This window comes from Passer domesticus, chromosome 8 (assembly GCF_036417665.1).
Source record: "Passer domesticus isolate bPasDom1 chromosome 8, bPasDom1.hap1, whole genome shotgun sequence".
NCBI lineage: Eukaryota > Metazoa > Chordata > Aves > Passeriformes > Passeridae > Passer > Passer domesticus.
Genome location: NC_087481.1, coordinates 56,926,070 through 56,949,909, shown reverse-complemented (window position 1 = coordinate 56,949,909; position 23,840 = coordinate 56,926,070). Strand labels below are relative to the sequence as shown.

The 23,840-nt window shown below is 42.0% G+C and overlaps 1 long non-coding RNA gene across 1 annotated transcript; it reads left to right on the top strand.

Annotated features, from left to right (window-relative positions):
• The first annotated feature begins 960 nt into the window (after positions 1–960).
• Positions 961–2,906, top strand: LOC135305915 (uncharacterized). The gene is made up of 2 exons (XR_010366908.1): positions 961–1,266; positions 2,666–2,906. It is a non-coding gene; the product is annotated as an uncharacterized LOC135305915 (long non-coding RNA).
• The last annotated feature ends 20,934 nt before the right edge of the window (positions 2,907–23,840 follow it).

The following is a 23,840-nucleotide window of genomic DNA, read 5'->3' as shown; positions in this document are numbered from 1 at the left end:
ATGTCCCAGACCAAGCCTTCCACCATGTTAGTTTTCAGCAGTCAACATATACAAGAAGGTAAAATTTAGATAAGGGAACAACTGGAAAATACAGCAAAGTAACACAGCCAGAATTCATGTGTTTTTAAAATAAAACAGATGATAGAGAAGATGTGTGCTAATGTCTTTACAATTTGATGGGTGTTAAGGTCTTTGAAATGGGTCTTAATGTCTCTACCAACTTCAAGCAGCAAGTTTGGTTCCTGAAACAGACAAATGGGTCTGCACAAGCTTGAGTTTCTGAACTTTGGGATAAAATGCCAGGCTCCAGGGGGATATGGAGTAGGCAGTTAGGGAAGGCTGCACCTCCCTGGTACTCAGAAACAGGAAAAGGAAGAGGGCAAGATGCAGCCAGGAGTTTGGGATGAAGGAGACTGCATCCTCCAAAACCTTGGGAGAGAAAAGCCTGTGGGTGTGTGTCCCAGTGAATTCTCTCTATTTGAATTATATTCCTCTGTCCCCTTTATGGGCACTGGCTTTTCCTAGCTGGATTTTCTGTACACAGGGTTTCTAGAATTTCAGGTATTTTGCCAGACAGGGGTCTCATTATAGGATGGTTTGGTCCTTTTGGTGAATTAAGGGCTCTCCACTTACATGAGCAGAAAATCGTCTGGTGAACATTCTTTGGTGTTTATTAAAGCCCACATACAAGTTTGGAAATTCCAGAGCCAGTGTGTGCGCCACGTCTCTTCCAAACCCACAGCAACATCTCTCTCACTGATAGCAACTACAAATAAGACTGAGGAAACTGTTCAGGTTTTTATCTGAGAGATTTTACCAGAGCTCTCAAGTGCTGCTCTGTGGTGTCAGCTGGAGGTCAGAGCCTGAGGCAAGATTTGGGTTTGCTCTGTGACACAGAATCCCAGAACGGTTTGGGTTGGAAGGGATCTTAGGTAACACCTCATTCCATGGGCAGGGACACCTTCTACAGACCAGGTTGCTCAGAGCTCCATTCCAGCCTGGAAGGGAGGGAGGTCTGAGCAGCTCCTCCGTGTGTGTGCACAGGAACTCTACATTTTCCACACTTTTCCATGTTCATTTCAACAACCACTTCAGTGTGACTTTCTCCCTTTACATATTTCCTGTTATAAACTTGGCCAAAATGAATTTGAAAAACTTTCAGGGGGTTCTGGTATTTAGAGACTCAGTGCTGAACCATTTTGTGAAAATCAGTTTTCTATGCAATGTTATTAACACAAAGATGAAGGCACTGCAAAAACTATCCAGGTATGGAGGGATGTTCCCTTCAAGTCTGATGCAGTAAGAAATCCCTCTGAAAATCATTATATCTGCTGTATTAGGCAGGAGTTGGAAAAAATTATTATAAATATGTTTGGGTAACAAGAATGTGTTTATAATTCTATGTATCTATGTATGCATCTATCTATCTATCTATCTATCTATCTATCTATCTATCTATCTATCTATCTAAAAACTTCTTCTTATGTTTTATATAGGGGGACAGATATTTGGTTTGATATTAAATTATATTTAAGTTAATAACGATTTAATTTCATCCTGAACTGTCTCTGATGCTGCTGTTGAATGCAAAGGCTTTCAATAAATTCACTGAGCTCTGTAAGGAACTTAAACCTGCACAATTTGTCTGTATTACCTACTGCATTCAGAATATGACATTTACCTGGCTTTAAAGACTCTTCTTTCAACTTTTTAAAATCTAAGTGCTAATCAAGCCTTTTGGTTTTCATAACTTGAAAATTGGTAAAAAGCTGCATGATTCATTTTGAGACTATTTAGTTCTTTGTTTTATTATATGAGACAGGTCAATTCTTCATTTGCTTGTATTTGAACAGGGTTTCTTTAGGAACTGCCTTTTATTTTAGTAAACATTGACAATTTTATTTCTTCAGCTCCTTGAAAAACCACTTCATGTGTACTCATGTAAAGAATGCCTCCTGCAAATGGTTGGCACAATCCTGCATTGATTAGAGAGGAAATTGAGATTAAAAGAGAAACCTGCCAGAGAATTATCTGTAAATAAAAGCACATTTAGCACTGCACTGGTGCTTCTTGGAAAACCATCTCTGTGCTCTTTGTACTGTGTTTCTCTTTTCTAGCAGCACAAACTTCTGCCTTTGTATTGCAATCAGAATTCGAATGTCTTTGCATCTTGTCATCTGGCCTCTAGAGTTGAGAGTGATATAAACGGGATATCGCTGGTAAATGTCACGGATGCAGACGAGATGTCAGCAGACCACAGCTGAGAGCTCTGGAATTCAAATCAAGAGAGGCTGATCCTTATCTCAAATGATGTGTTTGAGATTCCTCGCCCCTTCCCAAATTTGCCGGGGCTCCAGCATGTGAGGCTGAGGCTGCAGGAGGATTTTCCTCTGCTGTAAAGGCTGAAAACTCCTGGAAATTCAATGCGGTCAGGATGAGAGGCTCTTAATTTAAGCAAAAAGAAAACCAGGCAGGCACTTTCTTGTGAGCTTTGAATTTTATGAGTCGGTACTTCCGAGGGTTGTTCCACCTCCTGCACATTTAACCCGAGCCCAAATGCACTGATGTGCTGTCCTGGTTTAAAAGTAGGTGGGAAACCGCCTCACAGAAACAGTAAATGCTATTTTAGGATTAAACCTCTTGAATCCCTCATCTTACTGCACAGGTTACAGCAAGATGCTCTGCTAATGAATCATCACTGAGCAGCTGCATTTGCATAACGGAGGGAAGATGAGGCACCACACAGCGAGGGCAGCCGCTAATTTATGAACAGGAGACCAGATTCATTTTTTTACAACATTTTTTTTCCATTTATATTTTTATATGTCAATGTAAAAATGTTTCCATGGAGACTGTAAAGGTTTTTATTAAAAGGTCGATAATATACCTCCTACATAATAATTTAAGCAACTTGAGTGAAACCTTATGATCTTGTTTTTCGACGTGTTCCAGTTGGCGTTTTTCCTCCATTGTAACCTGTGCCAGAAAAATGCAGAGAAACTGTAAAACCTGGGAATATGGCATTGTAGCAGTACATATATATAGATATAAAAATATTAATGTTTGGAGGCAAAAAATACATTAGCAGGATAAAAGTGAATTGGCTGGGTGCTGTGGTTACGTAATACCTGGTGTTAACATGTAGCATGTACTGCTTGTGCTATACCAGCATATTTTGTGATATATAATCCAGTGTTTATCTATATTCAAATTAGAATCTATATTTTTACTCTGTTCTCTGGAGACATATTATTTAAACAATCTCAGTCACAAAAAATAAATGTAAGGACTAAAGCTAAAATAACTCTGAAGGATTTTTCCCAGTCCTGATTACACTGCACTCTCAGCTGTCTTAATATATCTTTAATTATTACAACTGATCTGAACACAAAGGGGACGGATTCTCAGCTGCAGGGACTTGGCTTCACTCCACAGAAATTTCCAGTGGAAGGGGGTTAACTTTCATCAGGAGTAAATCAGACCCAGGTTCATATTTCCTGCCCTATCTGGTTCTGCCCTTTGCATTCTGCTGGTGTGAGCCAAAATGTGAGCAAACCCTGACCTCTGCTCTGTCAGGATTCGCTCTCTGCTTCCTCCCTGGTGTCTCCTGTTCCTCGAGTCTGGAATGAGGAGGCACAAAAAGCCGCAGACGCCAGCTGTGCATCGGCGCTTCCTTTGGTTTCCAGGATCAACTGGGACAGGAGGGGACAGAGCCAGGGGCTGGGGGTGGCAGCCAGAGTGTGTGTGGGGTTTGTGTGCTCTGGGGGAATGTCTAGCCCACAGAACATTTGCCCTGAGCGAGGACACCATGGATCCAGAACCCGCAGAAACACAACAGCCAGTGTCACTCCAGGGATAACCAACACCCAGTGTCACTCCAGGGATAACCAACACCCAGTGCCACTCCACAGATAACCAACACCCAGCGCCACTCCAGGGATAACCAACACCCAGTGCCGCTTCACAGATAACCAACACCCAGTGCCACTCCACAGATAACCAACACCCAGTGCCACCCCAGGGACAATGCCCAGTGTCACTCCAGGGATAACCAACACCCAGTGCCACTCCACAGATAACCAACACCCAGTGCCACTCCACAGATAACCAACACCCAGTGCCACCTCAGGGACAATGCCCAGTGTCACTCCAGGGGTAACCAACACCCAGTGCCACTCCACAGATAACCAACACCCAGTGCCACTCCACAGATAACCAACACCCAGTGCCACTCCACAGATAACCAACACCCAGTGCCACCTCAGGGACAATGCCCAGTGTCACTCCAGGGGTAACCAACACCCAGTGCCACTCCACAGATAACCAACACCCAGTGCCACCTCAGGGACAATGCCCAGTGCCGCTCCAAGGATAACCAACACCTGGTGTCACTCCAAGGATAACAAACCCACTTCACCTTCCTGAAAGGCAACTGTACAAGCAGAGGAAACTTCCCAGCATTTGCATAACCTTAATCTTGCAGTGAACATTTGCAGATTCTTCACTCTTGCTTTCAGCAGCCAAGTCGCTAACGCAAGGCCTTTTAACTGTGTGCTTTTTGATTAACCAGTGGTATCTGGGAATAATAATTGGTCATGGCCATCCATCCTACAGGGTTGATTAACTGGGAATAAGCTGCATATTTTTCTTTCTTTTTCTTTTTTTCCCCCCTCTTTCCTTTTTTTTTTTTTTTTTTTTTCAACTGTAAAGCTTTTCTGTGGTAATTCCACCATTCATCAGGATGGAGAAATTGGCTCCAAACCAAGTACATCTGCCAAAGCCATTATTTCCATCATCACACTCTGCATCAGTCTGCAGTGCAGCCTTGTAGGAAGACAATGTTCTGTCCCCTTGTGGTTCCTAAGTTATGGGTAAGGAGCTTACATATATTAAAAAGAAGGGTCTTCACTTAGTCTCTTAATCTTTATGAGCACTAATAATAGTCAACTTCGTTTCCAAAATTTAGAAACACTTGCTTTCAACATAGAAGGGTTGCATATGCTGGAAGATAAGTCTCAGTGCAATGAGATTAGGAGCTCCATGGTTTTGTGAAATATCTCCACATTTTAGATTTTTAAAAAAGGGCCTCTGTAGCTTTAAAACATAGGCTCTTCCTCCTATACTTACATTCTGTATCTTTAAGAGGATAATTGCTGAATTGAAATTTGAGAGTGTTATCTTAATAACCAATTACTCAAATAACTTTGAAATTGGCTTAAATTGGCTCGTCATGCTACATTTACCTGAATCTTTTTATGGGAAAGTTAGGAACAAAAAAAAAAAAAAAAAAAAAAGAAAAAAAAAAGGAAGAAAAAACCTTGGCAGCCTGATTTGTTTAGCATTGTTGGAGGTTCCTGTTTGCAGCAGGGAGAGTGGCCCAGGGTAACCCCAGCAGGGACCCCCTGCCCAGTCACCTCCGGTACAGAGCAGGAAGGCAGTGGGAGGCAGGGATGGCCCGACCCTCTGACTGCTCACCCCGAGGCAGGGATGGCCCGACCCTCTGACTGCTCCCCCCCAGGGCCTGCCCAAACACTGCCTGTGGCTGCAACCAGAGAGAGGAAGCATATGGGAGTGGAAGGATGGATATGGCTGGAGAAATCCACCAACTCTTAACAACGTGCTCACAGCTTGCGAGTCCATGGTTTGGAGAGGAGCAAGTGGAGATATTTTACAACTGTGTTTATAAGGCTTGTTAAAAATAGTGAAAATCAAGATCATCTTCTTTAAAGAATTCATATGTTTAGCAATATGGCTGGACAATATAGATATGTTTAGCAATATGTGAATCTGTGGTGGAATCTGTGCCGATCCTGTATTACACACTTCATCATTTCCTGATACCAAACAAATAAAATAGTAAAATTTCAAATGACTTCACTGAGCACTGTTCAGACAATTGAATTTCACAAAAAACTTACAGTAGATCTGATGAGAACTCATTGACTCTGTGAGCAGGATCTCCAGTTAACATTGACTTTCCTGACTAACTCATAGCTCAAAACTCACCATTTGCCAGTTCAGGTTCATTGCTTTATTCTGGAACACCCGAGTGTTTCCCCCAACTCTTGGGTCCAAGATCCTTTTGCTCAATAGCCAACATAAGGGGCATTGCTGATCCTTAATGGATCATGTTCTCCAAGGCCTGGTGCCGTGACGTGGAGCCGTGTCTGGAAAGTGATGGATCTGCCGACAAAGCCAAAAATCTTTCTGAATCCTCTTTTGTTTTCTGCCCCAGCAAATTTCAGACAAAGAAGGTCCACATGGAAAGAACCAAAATTTGCAAAGCGAGTCTGATTTAGGAGCAGTCAGAATAACAAATAAAGTGCTACGTGTTGTGTTCTCTCACAGACAAGCAGAGATTTACTCCAGACACCAAAGGAAAGTTTCTGGGATTGAAGGGAGCCCACTGGACCTCCTGAATTCCTGGTATCTCTCGTCCCTCTGTGCTGCCCACAAAATGCTATGAAACATCACAAATTCTGAGGTTTTGGCATTTCCCTTGATTTTCAAAATTTCTGATTTTTTTATGATAAAGTCTTCCAGGTTAGAATATTTTTACTCTCCTATTAAACGCTATTCCATTAAATTGAAGCCGATGTTTTTCTATTAGATTGTTCTGAATATTTGACCTTTGGATAATCCTAAAGTGCAACAACATTTCCCTGCAGTGCTGGTTTTATTGAGCATCTCAAAATGGAGATAGTTTAGAATCAGTGTGAAGTTTGAGTTCTGTGATAATAAGGCCTCATTTTTCTGAATGATTTGACAAGGAGGAAAAAGAAGAAGCTCTATATAACCCTAATCCCATTCCTAATTATTTCAAACATATTTGTCCTCCAGCTAAAGAGTTTAAGGCTATTCCTAGTCCAGCTTTCTTGGTAGAATATTCAGATTTTATTTCAATGACTGAGAATACCCAGGGATGCAACCAGATCTTTAACTGCTCATTTTAAAAAACATTATCTATTCTTATCAACAGATCCAGACTCTGCCAGGATAGATAAAATGCCCACAGCATGATCCAAACAGAATTGTTTTCTTTGATTCCCAACCTGTGTGAGTACAACAACGGGAATATATATCTGAGCCTTTTTAGTTTCTTCAGCATCTTTCTCTAAATGTTTCCTCTATCCTCTTTCATAATTATCTATAAATAAACTTTTTAAAGTCATTCAACTGCCGGATTGAAATTTAGTTTTGCATTGCAAAGGACTTTAAAGCTCATCCAGTCCCACCCCTGCTATAGGCAGGGACACCTTCCACTGTCCCAGGTTCCTCCAAGACCCATCCAACATGGCCTGGGACACTTCCAGGGAAATTATGACTCGTCTTGAGCTGATTCTCATTCCGCTTCAGTTCTCTAAGTCCAAGAAGATAAATTACTAAATTTAGTCCAACCCATAATTTTTATTTTAGCTTTGGTCATTTCAAATACACCAACCTAAAAGTCAATATTATCACATTAAAACAATGTAAACATAATGTGACATTACAAGGATAAAGAAAATCTTGCAATAAAGTTAATTAAATATCCCAAAATCCAGCCACAAACTGAGTCAGCCAACTTCCTACCCTTTGGAATACTACCCCCAGCCTTATCTGACGCATAGACATGGAATTTTCTCTCAAAATTAAGCATAATATTCATATTTCCTGCTGGTCGTCCTTGAGGAACTTCTGTCTATTTACAGAATTCAACAAGAAAATGCCATTTTAACCTATGGCCATCCCAGATTCTTTTCCCTGGTTCTTCTGGCCCCATCTCCACCTTTTACAGACACCTGAGGCTCTTCTGGCTCCTCATCCACACCTTCCTCTTGCCATAGTATTTGCCTCTTCTGCTTTCTCAGAAGCCACTGGAGAAGATGGTGGGATTTTGAGAGGGAAATATTTTTGGCTTTGAAAAACACTCACTTCTCTAATGATTCTCTGAATTGCCAAATGGCTTAGGGATGGAGAAGGAATGCACTTTTTCTGAACTTTTTTTCGGTTGTTTTTAATAGAAAGCAGGTTTTAGATGGTATCCCTAATGGAAGAGGAGAAATCTGAGATTTCTGCAGGCATTTAAGGACATATGTATAGGATTTAGGTGAGTATAAATTCAAGTGCATAAATGATAAATGAAATACCAGCCACAGAGGATTATTTATTTCTGTCTGTGGACAATTCTACTCTGATTTTTTGTTGAGACCTTGGTCCTGTAGCTACACACTGTGTCAGGTCTCAGAGAGATGTGAAGCTGCAGCGATGTGGCCTGGGGAGGAAAATGTTTTTCTTGTAGCTCCTGTCCTAGATTGGATTTGCTCCAGGAAATCCTGCTCTGGAGCAGGAGTGAGCTCAGCTCCATGCAGATAACACATTCATAGCAGCTCATCAGGTCTCATCATCTGTAACACGAGGAGCTAAATTCCTGCTGGAAACACTGAATCCAATAACGGCGGCGGGCAGAACCTTGGGACAACCCATGTGTTTTCAGAAATTCACTTTTAACCAGGAACACACATAACACCAGCTCAAATCAGAAATGCTTCCATGGGAATTCATCTGCCACTGGCTACACAGATGCTTTCCTGCAGAAGAAATGCTCCTGGAAGCCAGTTTGACATGGGTCAGACACCAGTTATCTGCTCGTGCTTCGTGTAGCTGCATCTTTCTGCCCAGCCTGTTTGACAATGATGACAAAAACAAGAACTTTCATCATCATCCAAAGTCTCAGGCTCCTGAGGTCCCGTCTCATCTGGCCTTGCTCAGTCCTCCTAAGCTGCTCATTGAAAACAAGGAATTGCTAGAGCAGCCCATGTGCACCTTTGACTCGTGGTACAGATTAAAAAATATCCCAAGCCTTGATCAAAACTGCAGCACAGCAAAAATGTTTGTTGGAAACATATGCAGGAGACTGCACCATTCCCAAATTCCTGCCAGCCAGCCCGGGTGTCTCCAGACCTGCTTCTCCATGAGATGGGTGTCTCCTCCAGCCAAAGCCCTGACAGCACGATTATGGTGCAGCTTGAGTTAAAGAAAATTGATAAATTCTCTTCTCCACATAAAAGAAGTCCATACCCCATTTAGCAGTGCAATTTGCCTACCCACTGTCACTCACATAAATCTCCTTTATTAACTGGCTAATCTTCCTTCCTTCCCTCTTTTTCCTTCAGTAAGGCTTTCTTTAACTCCCCTTATTTTAAGCATAAAGTACAAACCACAAGTCCCCACTTCATACTTTCTGCTCTCCCTAACTGAAATAACAATGGCCCTTCATGAGGTACAGGGCGTTTTTCAAAGAAGTTGTTTTTTTCCTTTCTCAACAATCCACTGGACCTTTCTGCTGCCAGGTGTGGGCCGGTCCTCCACACCATGAGAAAGATTTGCTCTTGCATTATTTCCCAACCAATTAGATACAGCAAATACTGGATATTTCTAAATTTCTTTTTCCTCAGGATTTTCTGTTCCAGCTTTCCAGACCCAAGGGGCTCTGTGAGCTGAGGCTGGATAAGCACCTGAACTTCTGGACTTTTGTTCAAGCTGCTGCCACCTCTGTGCCCATCGTGTCTTGGCCTCCTCTGCCCAAGCCACCTGCACTGTTGTCACCTGTTTCCACTGCCTCGGGGGGTGTAAATGAGTCTTCCTGCACAGCTGTGGAAAAGAGAAGTAAAGGGTTAAAAGAAACCTTATAAGGCAGCCTGGAAGAAGTACAAGGCATACAAGTCTTATGTAAATGTGCAATAAAAATGAGGAAAGGGAAAAAAAAATAATAACTTGAAGATGAGGGTGCTGTTTTTATTCCCAGCGTGGGCTAATAATTAGGGTGAGAATGTCATGCAATGAATTTAAAGCATCTCGTATTTGCTGTAGCCTTTGTTACTGTTTTTACCTCCTATTGGATTAACTTCCCTTCTAACCAATACAATATTTTTCAGCAATAAAGCATTCACTCAATATTCCTTTTCATAAAACCCTCCATGGCTGTAAGAAAACATAATTGGATGTGCACTATACAGCTTGAGCTTCATAAACATTAAGTCCAACAACATGTTATAAATAATAGTGATACAGAAGATTAGCTCTATTAACCTCCTAACTGAGCTGGAAGCATTAGCCTCTTCCAGAACTACTGCTCCGCAATTCCGTGCAAAACTCGGGGTCTGCCTTTAATTTCAGCCCTTGCTGCCGTTCCCACATCTGCCTTGCAGACCTTCCATGCTCCTGGTCCTCGCTAGGTCAAAATGCACAGTGGCAGATTGGCATATTGAGCTATTAATACATCGCTCGATGCGTTACAGATGTTGCAGAAATGAACGGCGCTCTATCACCGCGCCTTGACACGGGGGCCCCAGGGGTGGGAGCCTGAGACCCAGATCTGTCTACAACCTGCCTACTCCAGCAAAAAAAAAAAAAAAAAAAAAGAGAGGGGGGAAAAAAAAAAGCAAAGGAGAGTTGCCCCTTATTGCAGAATCACATTCCAGCTTGCAGAGTCAATTTTTCAGATGTTCTGGCTTTCCTGTTCCTTGTTCCTTCACTCAGACCTCATCTGGCCGCGGTGAAAAATGATGTGACGCAGTTTTTTATTCTGCACTTGACACCCTTATGGAAGGCAACGTGGCTCATTGATTCCAAACTCCTCAAAGGTCAAGGCACTAGGAACAAAGATTTTTTGGAAGCGGCCCAGGAAAAACTTTAAACTCGGACCCTGTGTACCCAGAAAAAACAGAACTGTTAATTGTTACCCCTTCTGTCGCTATTAAGCCTCGTATGAACACTGAACATATGTTCCCTGATCATGTACTTTTATATTAAAATGTTATTGAGTCACCAGGTGAAATGTGTATTAAGTGCACAGCTGAAAATAGACAGTAGGTTTAAATCTTGACAGCAAACAGCTGTAGGATTTCGAAAACTTAATTCAAATAATGTAATCAATAGGTTATGCCACAATTTCAAGTTTCCCCAAACACTTTTATATGAAAAAGGATATTAATTCATCTGAGATTAGTTCAGCTAAGAGATAGATTTTTCTCTGTCACCTCTAAAACACAGATAAAAAAAGAATTTGAGATGTTTTAAGAAGTGCAAACCATATTTTTCTGGTTTAGCACACCACAAAATCGTGTGCTTTTTTTTTCCCCTCTCTCTCACTCTTTCTCCGGTGCAGATTAATAATGATTGCTCACTCCACTGTTTACTCATTCTGCAGCTCTACAGGTCTGGAAATGCTAATATGTGAATTGTGTTCTCGGTTTATCATAAAAATTGGAGAATGGGTCATATCCAAACAAAATACAGTGTAAAGAGGGGACTTGAGTTTTTCAGATACACGATTCCTGCCGCGACAATGGAATCTACAGTGGAATAAAGCCATGGGAAATAAACAGGAATATTTGCTTTTGAACCATTGGTTGAGTCCTTCCAGATAATGCTTTGTAGAGTGTTGGGTCTTCATGGAATCATGGAATGGTGTGGGTTGGAAGGGACTTTAAATCCAGTGCCACCCCCTGCCATGGGCAAGAACATCTTCCACTGTCCCAGGTTGCTCCAAACCCCAATGTCCAACCTTGGACGCCTCCAGGGAAGTGCTTCTCACTGCTATCAAAGCCATTGTCCATCTGTGTGTCTGCAGAGTCACTCTTAGGCCAGTCCTCACCTTTTTGTGGCCACCAGGCTGCAGATGCCATCCCAGCCCTTGTGTGGGGTGAAGGAATCTTACAGTCCTTTCCATGGTCACGATCCTCTGCAGGGGAAGGGGATCCCAGTCCCAGGGAATTCTTTACTGGTTAATGTCAATCTGCCACACTAGGACATGGGAAATACCCTCTTTCAGAAGGGGTCTACACCCTTTACACCTATTTTACGTAAATTAATCTCTCAATTTAACATACATTAAATTAGTTTAAATTAAAAGCACACAATTCTCTGGTGCAGTGTTGTCTGAACACAGGAGCTCCCAGCCCCTTTGGCAGTAGAAACTCTTGAAAAATATCCTTTCTTACAAAAAAAAAGTGGTGTGAGAGAAAAATCTCAGCTCTCACCTATGGCAGGGACTCCTTTGTTTTCTTTTCCTCTTTTTCACCTGGATAATCTATTTGGCTGCTTCTGGTAGCATTAATAGATGGACACATAATTTTGGGTCTCTTTCATTAAGTGAATTTTCCAAGGCAATCATGCTTGTTCTCTTTCTCTCCTCGACTTCTCATTATTTCATAGCAAGGTCTTTAACAGTACAGAGCTATGCCATAAAGGAAAATAGTCTCCCTAAAGAGACAGGAGTCAGGAATCCCAAAGTCCTAGTGAAACGTGTTTATATTCATTCTTTCCTTTCATTATGGAGAATTGCTCCAAATTTCACCGAACCAAACCTAAAGATTGTACTGACATTTAAAAAGGAAAATTATTCAAATCTCCAGGACTTTGTTTTAAGAAAGGATTTTTCATGTGATTTAGGTTTGATCCAGTCTCCAGCAGGTCTTTTGTTTGATTTTATAGGTTATATTAACATTTTAATAATTTTATTTCTATGTATTGATAGCAAGCTTTTTCATAGGGAACTCAGGGAAGGGTCTCACAAGATTTAGAACTTAAATTTGGTGTGTGTAGTTCCTAAAAAGAGTCTTCCCAAATGATCTTCAATTCATGTGAATCCTGTTGAATGCATAGAGAAATATTTGTATTTCTCTGTGCAAAATGTGTAACGCCAGATTTTAACCCAAAAGGGTTTTTCACATACAGAGATATATTAGACTGAGTTGTTTCCTGTTATTTTCCTTAAAAAAACCCCTGCCTATAATTTATTCCTGAATTGTAGAGAACACAGATTTCCATGTTCTTTGAGGCCTAACTCCACCCATTTCCTTGGTGAGATGTTAGTCGGGAGTTAAAGCACCGTGGCTGGGTTTTCTGGGATAAATGTAGAGCTCCATGGAGAGGGAGAGTTGCAAACCCATCCTTAATGTCTGCCCCAATCACAGAGAGGACTCCAGATTCCATCAAGTTGAGCTGATGGCTCTTGAAAAGGACAACACTCTGTGTTCCTGCAGAACAGTCCTTTCTGTCCCTGGGAAATTTCTCCAAATGTGGCAGGAAAACCAGACAAAGAAAACTTTGCTTATTAATTATCATCTGGTGGGTCCTCATTACCAGATTACCTTTAATCTGCAAGCCAGGCCAGCACAGGCAATGGACGTTTCCCCCCTCTCTGTGCTGTGAATGATGATTTGTTGACTCTCTTTGATATTTGCAGGCGTGGAGGAGGTGGAAAGGCTCTGTTACCTCCAGGCTTTTTGCTCATGGGCAGGAGTCCATCATGGGGAGGCCCAAATTCTCTGCACTCGGGAAAGAAAAATGGATGAAAGGGAATTGCAGGCTAGCCTATTGCCAGGGCTATGCTGCATGGAGGGAAAACTCCATCCATCCAAATCCCAAAAAGGCAGATCTCTGCCAAATCCCATTTGAAGATGCTGCGGGGCTGGGAATTGGCCCCTCATTAGAGATGCTGAGATTTCTCTCCTTAGGAGGGCACTCTTCCAGCTCATGGAATTTCACGGGAGATGAACAGGTAAAACCTGCCAAAAAAAATTCTACCGTGTGGGCAAATGCAGCAAACTGTACCAAAAGTTGTTCTCAGCATGCCAAAAACTTTCTGCTCAGTGCCAAAGAGTTGCAATTTCAGCATCTCCTATATTTTTAGTACTGCACTGTATTAGCTGACAAGTCAAATAAAATAGAGAAGATGTATTGCTCAATAGCACCCACTAATCAGTATTTATTAAATACATACATGCAGGTAGAAATAGATAAATTGGATCAGTGGACCAGTTTTTATTATTATATTTATTTGATGCTACATAATAAAGTAACTGGTCTCTCTGAGGTACAATTGCTAAAACATCATAAGAACTAAAAATTAATATTCTAGAAATCACAGAAAGAAATAAAATATAACAATTTTAATGTCAGAGGCTGTTTAGGTTTTTTACTTAATATGTCTCTGAGCATTTATATGGAATCATGAATAGTTTGAGTTAAAAGGGATTTTAAAACCCACCCATTCCACCCCTGCCATGGCAGGGACACCTTCCCCTGTCCCAGGTGCTCCAGCCCCAGTGTCCAGCCTGGCCTTGGGCACTGCCAGGGATCCAGGGGCAGCCCCAGCTGCTCTGGGCACCCTGTGCCAGCCCTGCCCACCCTGCCAGGGAACAATTTTATGCAAAACTTTATCCTAAATTTCCCTTCTTTTATTTGAATTGGTCTGTGTTTATCCTACTGGGACTCCATAAAATAGAGATTCCCATTTCCAGAGAGGATCGTTTTAAAAGGACTGGGATTAGAGCAGGAACTGGGAGCAGTTTGGATACATCATTTCAGAGGTACCACAGAGAAGTTCTTAACTTTAAAATAACTTCAAAATGATTATTTGGAAAGCAGCAGCTTAAAAGCAGGTAACCTATAGGCACATGAGACCTCTGGGCCACCTGGGGCATCACTGTGCTGCAAAAGGGCAAAATCTGATTTGCAGCCGGGGAACAAAACCATCTTGAAGCATGAAACTACTCATTGAAAGGCATAATCCTAAATTTGGATGCTTTATCCCCACAGAAAATCAGCCACAGGAAGGTTTGTAAAAGGAACAGGCAACATCACCTGACTCAGACCAAAAGGTTGGTCTGGTTGGTCTGGAAAGGGAATTCTGCCTCCAGCTTTTCTCTTGGACCTGCAGGACTGGCTCTGAATGACATCTGAATTACCTTGATGAGAATTTGGGCATCTCATGGAGTTTTGAATGTCAGGATGAGCTACTTAAAACTCCATTTAGAACTTAAAACAGAGAGATTGATTTTCTGATGAAACCCAGGGGGATGTTTCTGAACCAAGTTAAATGAAAAGGAAATAAATTTGGAGGAAATTAAATTGAAAAGGAATCTTTGTCCTTTTTTCCAGTTTGTTTTGCATTTTCCTTTATTTTCTGTGGTCCTTTTGCAAACAGCAATCCCACCCTGTGCAGAGCAGCTCTGAGCTGTCTCCCACAGCTGGATGCAGCTGCACCTTGGAAGCACCTACATCCCTTGTCCCACAGCTATGATATTGGAAATGTCTATGGATGTACCCCCTTCCTCACAGCTCCCATAATGCCAGCCATCAGCTGGGTGAGGAGATTAAACCAAGAGAAAGGAAAAAAAGAGGAATAAAAACAGCAGACCTGGGAATACACGCATTAAGCATTCTATTGTGCTTGCCCCAAAATGATATTCTTGGGAATTTACGCAACATTTTATTACTTGCTGTATTTAAAAATATATACTTCATCCAACTCTTCTTTACACAGTGGTGCTGCTAAACTTTTAGCATATTTTATGTGTTCAAATAAACTCCAGAGCATGGCTTGCAATGTTAAGGCAAAGGCAGCAATTTATTAGCAGAATTCGATTTCACACCCGTGATCTCTACCCAGAGCCTGACATTGCTCTGTTTGCTCCTTGTAAACCTCAGAACTTTTCCAGTGAGGATGGAAATCTTGTTTCACATCTGGGCTAAGACTTAAACCAAGGTGGAATATCAGAAGTAGCCATGAGAACAAGAGTTCAGGTTCTGAAGGCATGACTAAACCTAAGAATTTCTAACAGAAATGGTTAAAAAGCATGTAAGTGTCCCACTTCAGGCCAGAGAGGCAGAGGGCTGAGCATTTCAACAGCGTGGTGCCTCCACAAGCTGCCTCAGACTCCATCTCCACTGTCTACAAGCTCTATAGCAACAATTTTCATAGGACCTCTCCTCGAGCAGAAATGTTGAGGTTGGAAAGGTGTTGTCTCAATTTTCTTTTAGAAATTGTTGTTGATGAGTATTTCAAAATGTTCCTTAAAAACTCAGGGAAAGGACATCTTCTGCCTGCTGCAGACACTTGGCTGGTCTAGACTAATCAGCCACTCCATGGGTTGTGTTTTTTCCCAGAAACATGGTAAAATTCTGCCTTTCTGGGGGATTTCTGCTTGCAATGATGTTTGTTCTTCCTGTGCCTGGGAAAAAGGGACCCTGCGGTCACATCTGGAGCCCCGACCCGGCATCACACCAGGCACACTCACATCTTCTGCAGGCACAGCACAGCCCAACTGCTCTGAGCCAAGCCAGAATAGTTAAACTTGTCGCCATCTCCAAGTTAGAAAAGTGAATTTAATCTTGGGCTGTCAGCTCAAATTTTCCCCACAATTTCATGGAACAGCCCTATTTTCCCATAGGAAAAAAAAGCTATGGGCTTCTAGCAAACCTTGGTAAGGAGTTATTTTGTTTGCTTTTGCAACACTATCAACAAACCAAACTATGCAGGCTTGTCTTTAATTGGGAAACTTTTCCTATCATGCATTTTCTCGCCCCAGAGAAACGAGGCCACTGAATATGAAATGTGAGGGTTTGTAGGATTTGTCCTTTGCATGCTGTTGAACTCTCCATAGGTTTTAAACCAACTGCCACTGAGGCTGCACACTGGCACAAGCCCTGGGGAAAACCCCCAGACATGGAGAAATTTCAGCTCTGTGTTTTCTCAATTCTAGTGACAGGTCGAGTTATCAACTGAAGGGGACAAGAAAGAGCAAGAGGAAAAATGATCTGGTTGTCCTTCATCACACAACTCCTCCTAGAGCTAGGGCCTGTGGTTAGACCCAGAACAAACAAACAGCTGCTAAATGTTGAGAAAACAAAGCCGAAAACCGCAAGTGGGACTTTTTCCCCTTCTGCATAGACTGGATGGATGGAAGGATTGCTCCAGCCATGTGGTTGGGTTCAGTGGGACCATGCTGGGGCCGGGAGGGGGAGAAAACCTCACTGAAAAGCACCCTGAAAACTCAGCAAAGGCATTTCCGGGCAGGCTGCTTGGAAGGCAGGACTGTTCCAGGCACTGTGTTAAACCAGGCAGAGGAGGTGCCAGCCGGTCATGGAATGGTTTGAGTTGGACCTTGAATTCACATCTTGTCCAACCCTCCTGCCCTGAGCAGGGACATCTCTGAGATCAGGTCAAGTTGGCAGAGGGAGCCTTCTGGGGGTTTTTCCTGTGTTTTTTGTGTGAAGAGGAATGAAAACAACTCTGGGCACAACCTCTGTCAGTGGCCCATGGGTGTCTGTCCCTCCTTCAGGGCCAGGGTCAGTGCTGGTACTACTAGGAACCAAAACTTCACAATATGGTTTAGTGGGAACGGTGGCATTTGGTTGACTGGATGACCTTGGAGGTCATTTCTGACATCTGCTATGAGGAAAGGCTGGGAAAATTGGGATTATTCAGCCTGGAGAAGACCCAGGGTGACCAAATTGTGGTCTTCCAATACCTGGAGGGAGATACAAGGAAAATGGAGAGATGTTTTATAAGGGTCTGGAGTGACAGGACAAGGATACTGGGAAGAAATTCTTCCCTGTGAGGGTGGGGTGGCCAGAGAAGCTGTGGCTGCCCCTGGATTCCTGGAAGAGTCCATGGCCAGACTGGACAGGGCTTGAAGAAACCTAGGATAGCAGAAGGTGTCCCATGGCAGGGATTTGAAACTGGATAATCTTTCAGGTGCCTTCCAAGCCATGCCATTCTATGATTCTGTGATTCCATGAGTCTGAGTGGAGCCAGGGCTGGCGTGGCTTCCTTGGCTCCTGCTCTCCATGCTGATGGCTCTGGGTACAGAGAGAACAAACACAGTGGGAATTGCCAACCTCAGGCTCATGCTGCTCTGCAGGAAGGAAGGTGTTATTCCACAGATATTCATGTTCTCTTGCTCTAAAAGATATTTTGATCTTAATAGTGCATGTTATCACCATGGAAATAGGCAGGCAAAGACAAAAATATGCATTTCCAGGAGTTTTTGGGAATTCCATGTGATAGGCCACTTTCCACTATAACAGAGAGAAGATTTTACATCCTCCTGAAGGAAATAGTGGACTTTTATTTTGTATAGTCCTTGAGAGCTGCTGGAGCAGGAAAATGAAGATTCTTTTCTGGGGGAACCTCCTACAGATGCTTTGGAAAAGCAGCATAACAAATATGTGATTTTACCAGGACAAACACAACTGCTTCCATTTGAAGGAGTTGTTTTGAAAGGTGGGCAGAAAAGTGATTGTCCAGTCCAGCCTCGCAGGAACATCTGTGACAAACTGTGTTTCGGTGTTTCAATTTCCAGTTAACTGCAAAAACCTTCATTTTTAGCCCTGCTGACAAAATTTCAGCACTTTAAACCATAATTTTGTGCTGTGTAGCTAAGGCTATACAGACAGATTTTTTTCCAGAGTGGGCCACAAAGTCACTAAAGGGCTGACTTTAATTAAGAGCAAGTTCAGAAGTACAATTATATATGAAGGTACATGGAAGCCAGAGAGCAAAGATGCAGAAAGTTCAAGGACCACGTGCTGGTGCTGGGAGATGAGCAGCAGCTTGCTGCAGGCAGGTATTAGTTTTCATGAAAGTGCTGGAGAAATCCCTGAGGCTGTCGGGGCGCTTGTACTGAGAAGGAGCTGAAGTTACAGTAGGAGAAAAACTTCTGATATGGGATTTCCAACCACATCAGGCTGGTGCCCTGGTATGGCTTCCCAAATTGGGTACCAAATCTCCCTACCTAAATGCCTTAATTGTTTTCCCAGGGAAAGTAACAGAAGGTAATCAGTACCTCCAACTGCACAAACCTTATGTTATCTTTATTAAAACAAGCCACAGAATTACCTACATTGCACGCCTGGAAAGATTTTTTTGACAGATCCAGAGATGAGCATGTGTTAAAATAATCATCCAGGAAAAAAAACCGCTCAGAATATCAGAAACGTCAGTGGCTTTTTGAATTATTGCTTCTAAGCAATACTAAGGAAAATACAGTCCAGAAAACTTTTCAGCGTTGATACCGAAACCCAAAGAAATTATTAAAAAACTACCACATCAACGATGAACAAAATTAGCTGTCGGGAAACCTTGATGTTTAGCCACAGGTTCACATTTTGCCCTGTGCAGATGTTACAGTGAGGGTGTCAACAGTTTGGTTCCTTTGTCCCCGCGTTGGGAACGACGGCGGCTCCGCGGATCGCTGACGCGCTCGGAGGGCGCGGGCCCAGCTGCAGTGCACATGAGTTCAAGCTCCTGCCCGGGCCTCATGTTTCAGCATGACCTCAGTTTCCTGTGCTGAATGGGAACCAACGCGAGCGAGCACTTGTAAAACTGTTTTTGAAGAGTGAAGTTATGAAGAGGTGCTGCGGTGTCAAACATCTGTTCCATCCATTACGCTCAAATAGCAGCGCTGACTGTACAGTAGGGCAAGAGCCGCCAATAAATTAAAATCCTCTCGTGGCCGCGCTCTCCTGACTCTCTCGAGCCGCCTGGCTCTTGTGCCAATTTGAACCATGAAAGAAAGAAGTTAAACAAGAGAACGGAGATGTTGTTTCTTTGGTAATCAGGGGTTTCTTGTGGTTGTTCCTAGGGCAAGCAACTTGTGGGTTCATTGGCCAATTAATACTTGTAAGCACTCACAGCCCAAACTCAAATTTCAACCTGCATTAAAAAATAATTTTGTTTCTATTGTAATTTTTGGTTCAAGTAATAGTAGGAGAAAATAACAAACATGGTTTTGTGAAAGCTGTACAGTTCACAGATGGATAAGTACTGAAATTCTATATTTGTGATTTCTGGAAACCAATACAGTTAATTATATTAAGATATGTCCTGTAACTGCACCACATATCTCTTGTCAAATTTGGCATGTACGTTAATTACCTCAGGAAAAATACATGTTAACTTAATGGGGTAGTTGCTTGTTGTGATAAAATATAAATTGTGTTCCAGACAAGATACATTGTGCAAAATAAGCAAAATCTTAAAAGCAGGGATCTATTTATAGCCAGGAGGGGGGTGGGGGTCTGGGAACTAAAATATAAACCCAGGCAGTCTGAGAAAATGTTCAGAGGCTGCAAAGTTGTTCACCTCAGGGTTATTGGTTCAGATCTTGCTGGGATTAGTCATGTTCATCAGAAGCTGTTACCACCAAAGGGATCTGCTGTGGTCAGCATGGAATGGGCTACAGGGATGTGACCCCTATCCAAAATCCTAGTGACGATGGGAGTGCGTGGTCCTTCCCACCCTGAACATCCTCCCTGTTTTCTCCAGTCCCCTCTTCAGGCAACGTGAATCCAAACATGAATCCAAAGCAAACCTTTGGTCCACCTGCTTACATGCTGGTACCATTACACCACCTGGTTTGGGTCCTCTGCCTTTCTCTCAGCTATGGATGTAGGAAAAAAAATATGAATGTGAGAACAATAAATGTCTAGGAACAAATCAAAACACCACCCAGCAGTTTAAAGAGAAAAACTGAGGCACTGCAGTCCCCGTTGGGAATGGTTTTAGGAAGGAAAAATGAAGATTTTGAGCTTGAAGGCATCAGGATGAATGACCAGAATGTTCCTATGAGCCAAACTGAATGTTGTCTAAGATATTTTTATCCCAGATGTGTTGTATCATTCATACCTACTTCCTAATTATCTCAGCTTTAATGCCATGCTAATATGAAAATATTGCCCTTGGACCTTCATCACCTCTCCCTTCTTTTTGCTCTCCATGAGCAGAGGAAAATACATGTCTTCATCTCAAAATCAGCACCAAAATACCAATTATCATGTGAGTTTCAAAGGATCTTTAACTCCTCATGGAGACCAGGGCTCCCACCTGTCTACAAAATGCATCATCTCAAACAATTCAACTTCCTGACCCAACAACATGATGGAAGGGAGAGGATTGTTTTCCATTTTGTGGCCAAAAGCCTCTACAAATTTCTAAAAGTTCATCCATAAGATCCATAATGAGGCATTGCAATTGTATGTCCACACACAGGGAAAAAAGTTAAACTAACGGAGATTTTGGCTTTAGTGAACTCTATTTCACACAATACAACATAATCTCTTCAGAGTCAGCACTCAGCTTCAGGGATCTGGTTCAGCTGGAAAAGTAGCCTCTTGAAAAAAAAAATTAGGTGTGTTTTTGTGGCTGCAGTTAACAACAAATCCAAAAAGAATCATCTTGTGAAAAATACTTGGCTAGAAAGTGTGATAAATATCATATACTCCCTCCATGGCTGTGGAAGTCATGGGATTCTGACAGAGCAGGGCATGAATTTAGAGATAACTAATGGAAAGGTGTCTGAATATTCCAGCAGCCTTCCTCCTGGTCTGATGATGAAGATGGCCCAGAAAGCAAACAGTCCAACCTTTGAAACTCTCTGCAAAGGAATTCTCATTCCTTTACTGTACATAAAGGTTTAAATCTTACAGTTGGAACCTGCACCATGAAAGTCAGAGACAACAAAAATCCTGACTTTTTCAAAGTGATTTAGGGATTTACACATCTTCTTCTGGTGCAAACTGGAATCATTCCATTGACTGACTGGTTTGACAAGGAATCCTTTAAAAGAACAAGAGAAAGACAAACATAAAGCAAAACAAAACTAGAAATTCTTGGCACTTGGGGATTTGTGTTGGCCAAATGACGAGACTGAATCCCAGAATCTCTGTTTGGAAAGGATATGAAGTCATTGTTCAAATGTGCACATAAACTGGATCTAGAGGGATAAGATTAAAAAAAATTTACAGAGTTCAGTCTCATAAAACTATCAATTATGCAGGACTGTTTGTGTCCATTTCTGTGAATTTTTTTGTAGACCAAATGTTTTCCTTTACTTCTGGGTAGACTGTGGAGCTGGCATAAAATCTGGAAGGTTAGTAAAAACAAGGGGCCAAAGATCTGCTTAGCAAACATTTGTGGCTTCATTCACAGAGCAGTTGCTGTAGGAGGAGCTGGGCTGGCTGCTGTGAAATAGGTGCATGAATTGATTTTATTAATCCATCTGCATTTTGCAGATGACTCCACTTGCCATTCTTTGAAAGCAGTGAAGTGTCAGGAAAGTGGATTTTCTTCTTCTGGGACCATGCAATGTCTCTGCTTTTCTGGTACTTAATTTAATTCAAGCTAGATGAGTTGAATGCAGGCTGAAGTGTGCTCTGGGTGCAGCATCTTCATGCACTGAGACAGGTTTGTGTCTTTTTCTCTGAGAAAAGTTGATCAAACACCAATTTTATATTTTTTTATTGTTCTGTATAATCACCAAAGCATAAAGTTAAAATATGTGGAATATAAGTCATGGAATCCAGCAGTTGCCAAGGTTGGAGATGGTGAGCTGCTTACCAGAGGGTGTGGGACATTTCTGGTGATGTGGAAGAAGAGCTGGACAGTGGCAGAGTGCCATTAAATTTTAGTTTAAATCACCCCAAAACAGTTTACATGTCTCCCTCATGGAATCATGGCATGGTTTGGGTTGGAAGAGACCATAAAGATGATGCAGTTCCATGGGCAGGGTCACCTTCCATAAGACCAGGATGCTCCAAGCCCCACCCAACCTGGCCTTGAACACCTCCAGGGATGGGGAATTAAGCAACCTGATCTAGTGAGTGTCTATCTCTACCTTCTGAGTGACCTGATTTAATTTTCTAGGAAGTGGGATATTATGGATGGTTAAAACTGATGGATAGCCAACGTTCCGTCCAACCTGGTGTGTTTCTGCTACAAAATATTCAATTACATTGGAATATTTTTTCATGATCTTTAGGATGCAGTCATGGAAATATCTCAAAAGGTAGAGTGGTTTTGTTGCCTGAGCTCTGCTTCTTAAAAAAACAAAACAAAGAGGAAATATGAGGTTTGTGTCAAGTCTTATCTGAATTCTTTCCTGTGTCAAACGGGGTTGGAAACCCATGAGAGCATCTGTCCTATGAAACTTCTGGTGCTTCGTGCTCCAGTTCATGTTGGAAACACCACATGCATTGCCACAGCTTTTCATGTGGTATTTCAACATCCCTGCTGCCACACTTGGCTAGGAGAGAATGCTCAACAGCACAAAACACAGGAGGGGATGGAAAGAAACACGGGAGTTTTTTTGTACAGGTCCTTTATTTATTGTTTAATTTGCATTTTTGTTAGGACAACAGTAAATACTCCGAGTTTGAATGCTAAGTGGAATTACCATCATTTCAATTTCACTTCTACCTTTTCTTTGCACAAGCAACCCATTCTCTCAAGGCACCTCCTGGATGTCTCTTTCCACCAACAAACTCCTAGGCTGGAAAATTGAGTGAAATCCTAGAGATTAATTCCCAGCACAGGAAAAGTTGAGCCCTTAATTTCCATGGGTTTTAAGGCCATGAGTGGTTTTTTGAGGAACCACAGGCAGGGTCAGGTTGGTGGCACCCACCAGAAAAGGCACCACGGTACCTCCCAGTTGCCAGACAGAGAAGGGAAAGGTCCCATGGAGCCAGATGAGCAGCCAGCAGAATGAAAGGCCAGCAATTTGTCAGGTTAAACAAACCTCACAGAGTTTACCATTTGTTATTTGAAGGCTTGACAACTTATGGAAAAGCATTTTAATTAACAACTCTCCAATTTTAAAATAAAAATCAATAAGGTGCACGTATTTCTTTAAGCGATGTCCACAGTTCTCCTCCAAAGTTCCAGTTTGACAGATTTCCATTAGGTTTATTGGCTCAAGATGATGTGATTGTGCTTTAATATGAAGAATTAATAAAAGATATATGAACTTATATTTATATAACCCAGTACAAAAGGGTCAGTGCATTTCCCACTCTAATTTTCTTCACAGTTTAAATTTAAATGAATTTGATTCTTCAAGGAAAAACATTATGACATAAAGACATAACCTTCACACTCTTTGACTCCCATCACCCTCATTCACCAAAAAAAGAGAGGGGAAAAAAGAGAAGGAAAAGGGAAAAGTAAAACTCCGACTATCTTAATTTGTATTGACTTCATTATTCTCTAGATAAAAGGCTACTCAACATAAATG